A 13,653-nucleotide genomic window follows, 5' to 3' on the forward strand; every position below is an offset into this window, starting at 1 on the left:
AGTGCCCCCTCCTGGCAGGCCACCTCCTCCTCCCCTCCTTTATATACGGGGGCGGGGGGCACCCCAAAGGCACATCAATTGTTCTCTTAGTCATGTGCGGTGCCCCCCTCCACAGTTTACTCCTCCGTTCATAGCATCGTAGTGCTTAGGTGAAGCCCTTCGCGGATCACATCACCATCACCGTCACCACACCATTGTGCTAATGAAACTCTCCCTCGACCCTCTGCTGGATCAAGAGTTCGAGGGGCATCATCAAGCTGAACATGTGCTGAACATGGAGGTGTCGTATGTTTGGTACTAAGATAGTTGGATCATGAAGACGTTCGACTACACCAACTGTGTTAACCTAACGCTTCCGCTTTTGGTCTACGAGGGTACGTGGACACACTCTCCCCTTCTCATTGTTATGCATCTCCTAGATCGATCTTGCATGATCGTAGGAAAAGTTTTGAAATTGCATGCTACATTCCCCAAAAGTGGCATCCGAGCCAGGTCTATGCGTAGATGATATGCACGAGTAGAACACAAAGAGTTGTGGGTGATAATAGTCATACTACTTACCACCAACGTCTTATTTTGATTCGGTGGTATTGTTGAATGAAGTGGCCCGGACCAACGTTACATGACCACATTCATGAGACTAGTTCTACCTACGTGCTTTGCACACAGGTGGTTGGCGGGTGTTTGTTTCTCCAACTTTAGTTGAATCGAATTTGACTACGGCTGGTCCTTGTTGAAGGTTAAAACAGCACACTTGACGAAAAATCGTTGTGGTTTTGATGCCTAGGTAAGAATAGTTCTTGCTAGAAGCCCGTAGCAGCCACGTAAAACTTGCAACAACAAAGTAGAGGACGTCTAACTTGTTTTTTCAGGGCATGTTGTGATGTGATATGGTCAAGACGTGATGAGATATAAATTGTTGTATGAGATGATCATGTTTTGTAAAAGTTATCGGCAACTGGCAGGAGCCTTATGGTTGTCGCTTTATTGTATGAAATGCAATCACCATGTAATTGCTTTACTTTATCACTAAGTGGTAGCGATAGTCGTAGAAGCAATAGTTGGCGAGACGACAATGATGCTACAATGGAGATCAAGGTGTCAAGTCGGTGACGATGGAGATCATGACGATGCTTTGGATATGGAGATCAAAGACACAAGATGATGATGGCCATATCATGTCACATATTTTGATTGCATGTGATTTTTATCTTTTATGCATCTTATTTTGCTTAGTATGACGGTAGCATTATAAGATGATCCCTCACTAAATTTCAAGGTATAAGTGTTGTCCCTGAGTATGCACCGTTGCTACAGTTCGTCGTGCCGAGACACCAGGTGATGATCGGGTGTCATAAGCTCTATGTTCACATAAAACGGGCGCAAGCCAGTTTTGCACATGCAGAATACTTGGGTTAAACTTGGCGAGCCTAGCATATGCAGATATGGCCTCGGAACACTGAGACCGAAAGGTCGAACGTGAATCATATAGTAGATATGATCAACATAGTGATGTTCACCATTGAAAACTACTCCATCCCACGTGTTGATCGGACATGGTTTAGTTGATATGGATCATGTGATCATTTAGATGGCTAGAGGGATGTCTATCTAAGTGGGAGTTCTTAAGTAATATGGTTAATTGAACTTTAATTTATCATGAACTTAGTCCTAATAGTTTTTTGCATATCTATGTTGTTGTAGATCAATGGCCCGTTCTACCGTTACTTTGAATTTTAATGCGTTCCTAGAGAAAGCTAAGTTGAAAGACGATGGTAGCAACTACACGGACTGGGTCCGTAACTTGAGGATTATCCTCATTGCTGCACAAAAGAATTACGTCCTGGAAGCACCGCTAGGTGCAAGACCCGCTGTAGGAGCAACTCCGGACATTATGAACGTCTGGCAGACTAAAGCTGATGACTACTCGATAGTTCAGTGTGCCATGCTTTACGGCTTAGAATTGGGACTTCAAAGACGTTTTGAACATCATGAAGCATATGAGATGTTCCAAGAGTTGAATTTAATATTTCAAGCAAATGCTCGAGTTGAGAGATATGATGTCTCCAACAAGTTGTATAGCTGCAAGATGGAGGAGAACAGTTATGTCAGTGAACACATACTCAGAATGTTTGGGTACCATAACCACTTGACTCAGCTGGGAGTTAATCTTCCTGATGACAGTGTCATTGATAGAGTTCTTCAATCACTGCCACCAAGCTATAAAGGCTTCATGTTGAACTATAATATGCATGGGATGGAAAAGACAATTCCCGAGCTCTTCGCGATGCTTAAAGTTGCGGAGATAGAAATCAAGAAGGAGCATCAAGTGTTGATGGTTAACAAGACCACTAGTTTTAAGAAAAAGGGCAAAGGGAAGAAGGGGAACTTCAAGAAGAATAGCAAGCAAGTTGCTGCTCCTGGGAAGAAGCCCAAGTCTGGACCTAAGCCTGAAGCTGAGTGCTTCTACTGCAAAGGGACTGGTCACTGGAAGTGGAACTGCCCCAAGTATTTGGCGGATAAGAAGGATGGCAAAGTGAAAGGTATATTTGATATACATGTTATTGATGTGTACCTTACTAATGCTCATAGTAGCGCATGGGTATTTGATACTGGTTCTATTGCTCATATTTGCAACTCGAAACAGGGGCTATGGATTAAACGAAGGTTGGCTAAGGACGAGGTGACGATGCGCGTCGGAAATGGTTCCAATGTCGATGTGATTGCCGTCGGCACGCTACCTCTACATCTACATTTGGGGTTAGTTTTACACCTGAATAATTGTTATTTGGTGCCAGCGTTGAGCATGAACATTATATCTGGATCTTGTTTGATGCGAGACGTTTATTCATTTAAATCAGAGAATAATGGTTGTTCTATTTATATGAGTAATACTCCCTATGTTCCTAAATATAGGGTGTACAACAGTCAGACAAGTGGGTAATGTTGGGGTGAACCAAAAAAGTTTGGGTAGAGCCCGATCTAAGTGTTGGCTAGGTAAATGCCCCGTAGTAAGAGGGGTAGTTATGAACCCTGTGGACCACCCCCATGGGGGCGGTGAAGGGAAAGTATAGTTTTGGCACGGAAATTAATGAACACACGTGGAGGCAAAATTTCACAAGTTTTGGGCGAGATTACACCTGACTAATTGACATGAGAAAATAGAGGAGCTTGCTTGATATAAGGAAATATAATCAAATTGCTAAAAAAATATCCAAACAAGTGGTGCAATGCAATACACCTTATATTTCGGTTTTTTTCTCAAAAATCTATACACCTTACATCAAGGAACGGAGGGAGTATCTTTTATGGTAATGCACCCTTGATGAGTGGTCTATTTTTGTTGAATCTCGATCATAGTGATACACATATTCATAATATTGAAGCCAAAAGATGCAAAGTTAATAATGATAGTGCAACTTATTTGTGGCACTGTCGTTTAGGCCATATTGGTGTAAAGCGCACGAAGAAACTCCATGCTGATGGGCTTTTGGAATCACTTGATTATGAATCACTTGATGCTTGCATGCCTCATGGGCAAGATGACTAAGACTCCGTTCTTCGGAACAATGGAGCGAGCCACTGACTTATTGGAAATAATACATACTGATGTATGCGGTCCGATGTGTGTTGAGGCTCGCGGCGGGTATCGTTATTTTCTGACATTCACAGATGATTTGAGAGGATATGGGTATATCTACTTAATGAAACATAAGTCTGGAATGTTTGAAAAGTTCAAAGAATTTCAGAGTGAAGTGGAAAATCATCGTAACAAGAAAATAAAGTTTCTATGATCTGATCATGGAGGTGAATATTTGAGTTATGAGTTTGGTCTTCATTTGAAACAATGTGGAATAGTTTCACAACTCACGCCACCTGGAACACCACAACGTAATGGTGTGTTCGAACATCGTAACTGTACTTTATTAGATATGGTGCGATCTATGATGTCTCCTACCGATTTACCACTATCGTTTTGGGGTTATGCTTTAGAGACGGTTGCATTCATGTTAAATAGGGCACCATCTAAATCCATTGAGACGACACCATATGAACTGTGGTTTGGCAAGAAACCTAAGCTATCGTTTCTTAAAGTTTGGGCTTGCGATGCTTATGTGAAAAGGCTTCAACCTGATAAGCTTGAACCCAAATCGGATAAATGCGTCTTCATAAGATACCCAAAGGAAACTGTTGGGTACACCTTCTATCATAGATCCGAAGGCAAGATATTCGTTGCTAAGAATGGATCATTTCTAGAGAAGGAGTTTCTCTCGAAAGAAGTGAGTGGGAGGAAGGTAGAATTTGATGAGGTAATTGTACCTTCTCCCGAATTGGAAAGTAGTTCATCACAGAAATCAGTACCAGTAATTCCTACACCAATTAGTGAGGAAGCTAATGATGATGATCATGAAACTTCAGATGAAGTTACTACCGAAACTCATAGGTCAACCAAAGTACGATCTGCCACAGAGTGGTACGGTAATCCTGTTCTGGAAGTCATGTTACTAGACCATGACGAACCTACAAACTCTGAGGAAGCGATGATGAGCCCAGATTCCACGAAATGGCTTTAGGCCATGAAATCTGAGATGGGATCCATGTATGAGAACAAAGTGTGGACTTTGGTTGACTTGCCCAATGATCGGCAAGCCATAGAGAATAAATGGATCTTCAAGAAGAAGACTGACACTGACAGTAATGTTACTGTCTACAAAGCTTGACTTGTTGCGAAAGGTTTTCGACAAGTTCAAGGAGTTGACTACAATGAGACCTTATCACTCGTAGCGATGCTTAAGTCTGTCCGAATCATGTTAGCAATTTTCGCATTTTATGATTATGAAATTTTGTAAATGGATGTCAAAACTGCATTCCTTAATGGATTTCTTAAAGAAGAGTCGTATATGATGCAACTAGAAGGTCTTGTCGATCTTAAAGGTGCTAACAAAGTGTGCAAGCTCCAGCGATCCATTTATGGACTGGTGCAAGCATCTCGGAGTTGGAATATACGCTTTGATAGTGTGATCAAAGCATATGATTTTATACAGACTTTTGGAGAAGCCTGTATTTACAAGAAAGTGAGTGGGAGCTCTGTAGCATTTCAAATATTATATGTGGATGACATATTGTTGATTGGAAATAATACAGAATTTCTGGATAGCATAAAAGGATACTTGAATAAGAATTTTTCAATGAATGACCTCAGTTAAGCTGCTTATATATTGGGCATCAAGATCTATTGAGATAGATCAAGATGCTTAATTGGACTTTCACAAAGCACATACCTTGATAAACTTTTGAATAAGTTCAAAATGGATCAGTCAAAGAAAGGGTTCTTGCCTGTGTTACAAGGTGTGAAGTTGAGTCAGACTCAATGCCTGATCGTTGTAGAAGATAGAGAGAAAATGAAATTCATTCCATATGCCTCAGCCATAGGTTCTATCATGTATGCAATGTTGTGTACCAGACCTGATGTGTGACTTGCTATAAGTTTAGCAGGGAGGTACCAAAGTAATCCAGGAGTGGATCACTGGACAACGGTCAAGAGCATCCTGAAATACCTGAAAAGGACTAAGGATTAAAGGATATGTTTCTCATTTATGGAGGTGACAAAGAGCTTGTCATAAATGGTTACGTCGATGCAAGCTTTGACACTGATCCGGATGACTCTAAGTCACAAACCGGATACGCATTTATATTGAATGGTGGAGCTGTAAGTTGGTGCAGATCCAAGTAGACGTCGTGGCAGGATCTACGTGTGAAGCGGAGTGAGGGAGTCCTGGATTAGGGGGTCTCCGGACAGCCGGACTATATCCTTTGGCTGGACTGTTGGACTATGAAGATACAAGATTGAAGACTTCGTCTCGTGTCCGGATGGGACTCTCCTTGGCATGGAAGGCAAGCTAGGCAATATGGATATGTATATCTCCTCCCTTGTAACTGACCTTGTGTAACCCTAGCCCCCGCCGGTGTCTATATAAACCGGAGGGGTTTTAGTCCGTAGGACAACATACAATCATACCATAGGCTAGCTTCTAGGGTTTAGCCTCTACGATCTCATGGTAGATCAACTCTTGTAATACTCATATCATCAAGAACAATCAAGCAGGACGTAGGGTATTACCTCCATCAAGAGGGCCCGAACCTAGGTAAACATCGTGTCCCCTGCCTCCTGTTACCATCCGCCTTAGACGCACAGTTCGGGACCCCCTACCCGAGATCCGCCGATTTTGACACCGACATTGGTGCTTTCATTGAGAGTTCCACTGTGTCGTCGCCGTAAGGCTTGATGGCTCCTTCGATCATCGGTAACAATGCGGTCCAGGGTGAGGTTTTCCTCCCTAGACAGATCTTCATATTCGGCGGCTTCACACTGCGGGCCAATTTGCCTGGCCATCTGGAGCAGATCGAGAGCTATGCCCCTGGCCATCAGGTCAGATTTGGAAACTTGAGTTACATGGCCGACATCCGCGGAGACTTGATCTTCGACGGATTCGAGCCCATGCCAGGTGTGCCGCTTAGTCGTGACAAGTATGACGTAACTCTGCCGTCGGACAATGTTTGGGAGATCGCATCTGTAACTACTCCGGCCATCAATCCGGAGCAAATTGTGCCATTTGAGAGCGGAGGGATAGACCCCGCCATGGAGGCTACACTCTCAGTGGCGATAGAGTCGGATACTGACTTTACCCCTTACGAGAGCCGCGTCGCCGAACCACTGGATTCTTGTCTGGCCACGGGCTCCGAGCCGCCTGCATCCGCACCCACCGAATCCGATTGGGCGTCGATCATGGAGTTCACCTCCGCGGATATCTTCCAGCACTCGCCCTTTGGCGATATGCTAAATTCATTAAGATCTCTCTCCCTGTCAGGAGAACCTTGGCCGAACTATGTCCGGCTAGAATGGGATCGGACGACGAAGAAATTCGCTGTCCACCCACCACCCACTTAGTAGCCACTATCGACGACTTAACCGACATGCTCGACTTCGACTCCGAAGACATCGACGGTATGGACGACGATGCAGGAGACAAACAGGAACCACCGCCCACAGGGCGCCGGACCACCACTTCATCACATGACATATATATGGTGGATACACCTGCAGAGGGCAATGGCGAAGAGACAGCGGAGGATGCCCCCTCCAAGCAACCCAAGCGCCAACGTCAGCGGCGCGCTCTAAGTCCCGCCATAGCAAAAACAGTGATAACAGCGCAAGAGGAAATAACAGTCGAGCCGACTCTAGAAGAAACGACGACTGCACCACCCCGGTGGCAGAGCATGATCAAGATGCAAATGGCGAACATAGTACGAATCCAATGTCCGAACACGGCGACACCAAGGATAAACCTCATCAAACCCCGTCTGGGGAGGAAAACAGTCCGGACTAAGATGCATACATCATCCCGAAAACGTACTTGGAACAAGAGAACCTCCGCAGAAGGCTTATTGCCATAGCGAGGAGCCTGAAGAAACAAAAGCAAAGGCTTAAGGCCGCACAAGATACGCTCAACAACAGGTGGAACAAAGTGCTCGACAAGGAAACAAAGTATGGTGGAAGTTACCACACAAAAAGCTATCCGAAGCGCAAACTATTACTGGAATTCGACGATGAGGCCTTAGAGCCCACACAGCCGAAGAATGATACGGCCAACCGGCCGGATCCACCACCTTGTGAACGCGATAGAGTGGCTAACAAAGTCGCGCATAAGTCAACACACGATCTATGTGAGAACTCGCACCAAAAATCTGGAGCGACCAGATCCATCTATGGATCTAGGAAGCGCGCTCCGGTACAAAACCAAAACCGAATACTACAACCGTCTGAACACCATGGCACATCCCAATACAGGGGTGCCGCACACCCCTTATGTTTCACTGATGAGGTGCTGGACCACGAATTCCCAGAAGGATTCAAACCGGTGAACATAGAGGCGTACGACGGGACCACAGACCCTGGAGTATGGATCGAGGACTTTATCCTCCATATTCATATGGCTCGCGGAGACGATCTCCATGCCATCAAATACTTGCCCCTCAAGCTTAAAGGGCCAGCTTGGCACTGGCTGAAAAGCCTCCCCGAAAACTCAATTGGAAGTTGGGAGGAGCTTGAGGACGCTTTTTGGGCTAATTTTCAAGGGACTTATGTCCGACCTCCGGATGCAGACGATTTAAGTCACATAATCCAACAGTCCGGAGAGTCCGCCCGAAAGCTTTGGAACAGATTCCTCACCAAGAAGAACCAAATTGTCGACTGTCCGGACGCTGAAGCCTTAGCAGCTTTTAAACACAGGGTACGAGACGAATGGCTCGCCAGACACCTCGGCCAAGAAAAACCGAGAACAATGGCAGCCCTAGCAATCCTCATGACCCGCTTTTGTGCGGGCGAGGACAGCTGGTTGGCCCGTAGCAGCACCAGCGACCCAAGCACATCCGAAGTCAGGGATGGCAATGGAAAACCACGACGCAACAAAAACAAGCGTCGAAACAAAGAAGGCGGCCCAGATAACATGGCGGTAAACACCGGATTCAGGGGCTCTCGACCAGGTCAGCGGAAAAAGGCTTTCAAAGGCAGCAGAGAAGGACAATCTGGCCTAAACAAAATTCTTGACAAGCTCTATCAGATTCACGGCACCCCTGACAAACCAGCAAATCATACCCACAGAGAATGTTAGGTCTTCAAGCAAGTCGGTAAGCTAAACGCCGAACACAAAGGGGAAGAGACACCAAGTGAAGATGAGGATGAACCTCGCCAGCAAAGCGCTGGAGGACAGAAAAAGTTCCCACCAGAGGTTAAAACAGTAAACGTGATCCATGTGACGAAGAGGAGAAGCAAGCATGCACTCCGAGACACACGCGCCATAGAGACCGTCACCCCCTAGGTTCAACCCCTGGTTGGCCTGCCCGATCACTTTTGATCGTAGGGATCATGCGACAAATATCTGTCACGAGGGACTGGCGGCCTTGGTGTTAGACCCAATAATAAACGGGTACCATTTCACACGAGTCCTCATGGATGGCGGCAGTGATCTAAATCTGATATATCAAGACACAGTCCGCAAAATGGGGATAGACCCGACACAAATAAGCCACAGTAATACTACCTTCAAGGGACTAATACCAGGCCAAGAGGCCCATTGTACGGGCTCTCTACTGCTAGAGGTGGTATTTGGTTCTCCCGATAACTTCCAAAGCGAAAGGTTATCTTTCCACGTCGCTCCATTCCGAAGTGGTTATCAAGCACTACTCAGAAGAACGGCTTTCGCTCGTTTTAATGCAATACCGCATTATGATTTTCTCAAGCTTAAAATGCCCGGTCCATGTGGCATCATCACAGTTAGCGGAAGTACCGGATGTTTTTCACGTACGGAAGAGGATGCGGCAGCTCTAATAGTCGCGAACTAGATGGCCTCACTAACCAGAAAAATGACAGGTCGTCAAGACCACGGACACGGTTAGACGAGTCCGGCGTTCCATCACATATACACGAGATTAGTTTGATGATGAAACCCTCAAAGACGATACCAGGGGCTTCTCGCGTGTAATCAGGGCCAGCCTGGCTCAACTTGACTTCTCTTGAATTTTGATAGTTCATTGATAATAACCAATTCTTCTTTTTTTCAGCACGGCAACTTTCACCTAAGTTCTTTCCTTTTACAGATGATAATCGTGCTACACCCGTCCAGGACACGGCACAATGGAGAAACAGGTGCAGACGTGCAGCAGGGACCCGCCCAAAGGTTTCTTTTTAGATTAAGACCCTGCGTAAACCTTTTTTACTGTCTCTTGTTGCTCCCATCCTCTGGATACTCCACACAACCGAGAAGGATGCTAATGTTATTGGCATGTGGCCACGTCAGGATATTGCACGTACCTGGACACATGGGGTCTATTATTGAGGGCATTGTTTAGCCCGGTATATATTATAAAGACCGAACACCTTAGGGAGTGTTCGGCGTCGCGAGTTTGTCCCTATATGCATCAGCTCCGAATCATGTCTTTGGTCAAATGTTGGGTTTGCCCGGCTCCCATGTTTTGGTACCTTACGTTCCGTTATATCGGCTAAGGTAGCACTGGGAGAACTACTGCGATTGTGCCCTGGTTCATCCGGATGAGCACCTCAGTAGAGAAAGCCGAAAACTGACTGTCATGATATAGCAAGAGACTGGTCAACCACTCGATGACTCAGTGGAATCTTCGGGATTCCTCCGCATTAACGAAGGGTCGTTTCCCGGTCATGTACGTACGCGCCTCGTATTCGGACGAGCGCATAAGTACCAGGGGCTATATAGTAGCACCACCGTCAAACTCCTATGGCTAAGTGAAAGTGTTAAAGCAATATAGTATGATTGCCTCGTTCGCCATGCTACCACCTCCTTAATGGACCAAGACGTTGGATCAAGTGTGGATATGTGTTTTCTGCGAACACCCCCGCATTATATGCGTGGGGGCGGAAGCCGACGACTGCAAACTTTCAGGTTATATACATATATACATAAACGGCCGCACAGGAGGCATCACGGTACTTTCGGGCAAAAGTATAAATACAGCCTTGATAAATTGAGTAAACATTTTTTTTACAATGGGAATACATGTCACTAGAACATAATATTCTTCGAGCACTGAGCCTCTATCGAACGAGCGCCTTCAAGAACTTCTTCAAAGTAGTGCAAGGCAGCCACTTAGCCTACGGCCGAACCCTGTGTCGCAACAGTGGTGGCCTCCATCTCCGCCTAGTATGTCTTAACATGGGCAAAGGCCATCCGCGCACCCTCTATGCAGGCTGATCTCTTTACAGCATCGATGCGTGGCACAGCACCAAGGAATTGTTGCACTAAACTAAAGTAGCTATTCGGCCTTGGCCCTCCCGGCCATAGATGATCCACAACGGACATCATGGCAAGTCTGGACAACCTATGGAGCTCGGCCCACTCGGCCACTCGCTCATTCAACATCAGCGGGTGGACCGGAGCATGAAACTGTGACCAGAACAGCTTCTCCACTTCGTGATCTTTCTGATCCTTGAAGTACTCGGCCGCATTGGCAGCACTTGCAGCCAAATCCACGTAGACGTCCGCAGAACTCCATAGTCGGTCAAGAGGAGCTTACTTCGGATCTCCGAATTTAGTCCGCAACAAGAAGGGCTTCCCAGACACGGTATCTACAGCTTGATGCAGCTCCTCCTTCGCCGCTCTAATTTTGGAGCGGGCTTCCTTGGCAGCTACCAGGGCCTTCTCCAGGTTCGTCGCCCTCGCTCGGCTTTCTTCTTCAAGAAGCTGGTAACGGTCAGCAGCATCTTTTAATTCTACAGCCATTTTGGCTATTCTTTCCTTGCTCTCGCAATGCGCGGCCTGTTCGGCCCTTAACTCTTCGGCCGCCTTTAGAGCGACCGCATTGCTACTCCTTGCTTGCTCCTTGGCTCGGGAAAGCTCCGCCCGAAGGGTCTCCACGGTGGCAGCTCCATCTGCAGTCACAACATATTAAAGATACTGGCATCATGCTCCTCTTATTATGTGACGATCACTAGAGAAATCACTCACCCTGTGCCTCGTCAAGCCGCCGGTTAACAAGCACGATATCGGCATCGGCCGCATCAAGTTGCCGCTTTAGCTCGGTAAACCCATCAGTTCGGCTAGCCACCGTAGCCTCATTCACCTACACATAAAGGCAGTCGAGTTATTGCCTGGGAATATGATCCTCTGGTTGCCGCCGTTCTCGACGACAACCAGAGTCTCAGGGGCTACTATCTGTATAGGGCACACCTAACGTGTGCGGTACTATCAAAAACATACACTATTTCATGTACCTCAAAGCCCTTCAGTAGACTCATAAAGGCTTCATGAAACCACTTTTAGCGGATGAAATCCTTTCAATTACCATACCCATTAGCGTACAATGCGCTTCCCAGACGACCGCTTGCCCCAGAAGATCCTTCAGCACGTCCGACCGCACACTGTACGGTTCCGGACCCTTGCTGCCGCTCTCCTTAGAAGCCGGATACTGGGGATTTCGGGTAGCCAAAGGGTTATCCTATGGCCTCGGCGGATCCGGAGATATCCTCCGCGACGACACTTCAGGGTCGCCCGCCTCCGGAGGTGGGGTGTCAGGGGGAGACATTTCGCTCTCCATCATCTCCGGAAGGAGATCCCCCAAAGACGAACTCTATCAAGAAGGGCTACGATCCGGACTACAATTTATAAGCATCAGTTATTGTCTTCGGAAGTAAGGTAGGATATTTTCACTATTAAGTACTTTTCGATTACTTACAGCTTGGTAGAGGGCTGATCCCCGCGCGGACATTGTGCAGCAAGAATACCCTCTGAGGCAGGACCCTCTGCCGAAGATTTCTTCTCCCGTTTGTAAACCTTAGTTTCCGGATCTTCAGAGGTAGTCCTCTTCCTTCCCCGGGGAGAGAGAATGTCAGATTCTTCCCCTTGGTTATCCTCCCTCACGGAGGCGCTCATTCCCTCGGTTGGAATAAGTAGCGAGTGAGGCCCGCTTTCGCCGTCTTAATTCCCCCTTCATCTTCCTTTGAGGACACTAGATAAGGTGCCGGCTCGAGCATCTTTTCCAGCACTGGATTGTCCAAGCCCTTAGGAAGGGGGGCCGAACACCTGATCATCTTCGTCTTTGTTATCCAGTCCTGGTCAAAGAGTGACTCTTTAGAATGACGCCATGATAAATAAAAGGACGGCGGGTTCGGCCATGGGATTACTTACTTGGGTAGCAGGGCGGTTGCAGCTCAAACCCACATCCTCGGAGGTGTCCGGACACTTTATTTGGGGTCCGAAGAACGATTTGTACATCTCTTCGAGCATCATGCTGAGGAAATGCTGAATAGCTTGCGGTCCTTCCGGGTTGAATTCCCACATACGGAGGGGTCGGCGTTTGCAAGGCTGGACTCGACGAACTAGCATAACTTGCACTACCATAACCAGACTGAAATATCTCTCAAAGAGATCTCGGATACGGCTCTAGAGTATTGGCACGTCCTTTGCTGGACCCCATCTCAGCCCCCTGCTGATCCATGACATCAGTTGCGATGGGGGGCCCGAGCGAAAGGTGGGGGCGGCTACCCACTTGGCACTTCGGGGAGCTATGATGTAAAACCACTCCCGCTGCCACAATCTGGACACCTCTGGGAAGGAACCCTCTGGCCATGGAGCATCAGCGATTTTGCTTATTAAAGCACCTCCGCACTCTGCGTGCCGCCCCTCGATCATCTTTGGCTTCACATCGAAGGTCTTGAGCCACAGGCCGAAGTGAGGGGTAATGCGGAGAAAGGCCTCATATACGACAATAAATGACGAGATGTGAAGAAGGGAGTCCGGGGCTAGATCATGGAAATCCAGCCCATAATAGAACATAAGACCCCTGATAAAGGGATCCAGAGCGAGGCCTAGTCCTCAGAGGAAGTGGGAGATGAACACGACGCTCTCAGTGGGTTTGGGAGTAGGGACGACTTGCCCTCGCGCGGGCAGCCTATGTGAAATTTCGGCGGTCAGATATCTGGCCTCTCTCAGCTTCTTGATGTCCTCCTCTGTTACAGAGGAGGGCATCCACCGACCTTGAAGGTTGGATCCGTACATAGTTGAAGGTCCGAAGCGCCTGACTTGAGCTTTGGGTGTTAGAACTCGAGGCGGGGGAAGGATTCGA

The sequence above is a fragment of the Triticum dicoccoides genome, chromosome 1A, assembly GCF_002162155.2.
Source record: "Triticum dicoccoides isolate Atlit2015 ecotype Zavitan chromosome 1A, WEW_v2.0, whole genome shotgun sequence".
NCBI lineage: Eukaryota > Viridiplantae > Streptophyta > Magnoliopsida > Poales > Poaceae > Triticum > Triticum dicoccoides.